This window comes from Perkinsus marinus (assembly GCF_000006405.1).
Source record: "Perkinsus marinus ATCC 50983 genomic scaffold scf_1104296934246, whole genome shotgun sequence".
Lineage (NCBI taxonomy): Eukaryota > Perkinsozoa > Perkinsida > Perkinsidae > Perkinsus > Perkinsus marinus.
In genome coordinates this window covers 89,391-90,816 of record NW_003214886.1, presented here as the reverse complement: position 1 = coordinate 90,816, position 1,426 = coordinate 89,391, and positions in this window count along the sequence as shown.

The following is a 1,426-nucleotide window of genomic DNA, read 5'->3' as shown; positions in this document are numbered from 1 at the left end:
TCGGCAAAAACTAGAAGGGAAGTAATACAAAGCACAGAGGTAAAGTGATCGATGCAGAGTAAAACATTGCATGAAATACTAAAAGTGACTCTTGGGCAGATCTGCACGGGTTGACATGTGTACTACAACTCGGAACCTCAAGAGGTTGATGAGGATCTCACTTAGTCGTATTCAGTGGAGTTTCACCACCCGTTTTACGTGAAGTGGCGTAAAACTCTGTGAAAAACGCGATATTGGCGGTGATATGCAGTAGTTGATCACTCTATCGTCCAATAGCTGTGTGCTGTGGAATCCGTCTGCCCAATCTGTCCCTCCTAGCTATGGCTAGTAGGATGATAAACTGATCGCTCGATAGTCGTGAACTTTGTGCAACTTGTCTCATTAGCTAGGGTGTCTCATAGTTGTTACTCAATGAAGTGGTTCAATCGTTGTCAGAGACAATAATTGTCACATTTTTTGTCACCTCTGTTGAGGCTTATCTTGCTAATGTATTCTGGTTATGATATCAATGATTTAGATGAGTTGGATTATAGTGAGGATATGGGTACCAAAGACTTCATGGGGACGGACTCTGGTTCTATCCAGGGAAATGACTTCCCTCCCTCCACAGATAGCTTTCAAGGAGGTTGTACTGTTGCTGTTGTCTTCATCCTATTCCTCCAAATAGTAACGCTCTGGCTAGTGTTATAAGTCAATGTCAACAGGATCTGTGGTGTCGAACAACCCAACGGGTGATCATAGTCGTGAAATATGTTTTTCACTAGTGTTTTTCATATCACTAGGGTGGTGAAACTCCAGTGACGGCTGACTGAGTGAGTGAGTGACGTTTTATTATTATCATGGGCATGCCGCAGTGATCTGAGAACGCCGTGGCGTGGTACGATAAACCGATTTCGAACTTAAAATCCTAGAATCGGATTTGAATTCCAAATTTGATTCAATGAGCATTGTGGCGTATTACTGCCTACTTGTGTGTTATCGTCCATAATGGGCGATGGTCGGCTTTAGTATCAATAGAAAGAAGTGCTTGTGTTGGCAGTTATTGTGGAAGGGGTGGTATTGGATTATTTGTGATGCAATTTTTTGCGGGGAAATTTCAAAAATTTGTGATTTTTTCTGCTGTTAAGATACGAACTGTAAATATTTGAAAATTAGGAAAATTCTAATTGTCATAGTTTTGTTGAAAAAAATGAAGGTATTCTAGTGTCTAATTTTACTTGAATTTTTCCATCGAAAAATCATATCGCTGTCCCAAAAGTTTAAACAATTTGGGATTAACGCAAAATACAAGACTTTGTGGAAGCTTTTTTAACATAATAAAGTTTATTATGTTAAAAAAGCTTCATTATTAAATAAATTTTCAATAGGTTTCATTTATTTAACATAATAAATGAATATATAAAAGGCCCCTAGCGCTGAGATTCGC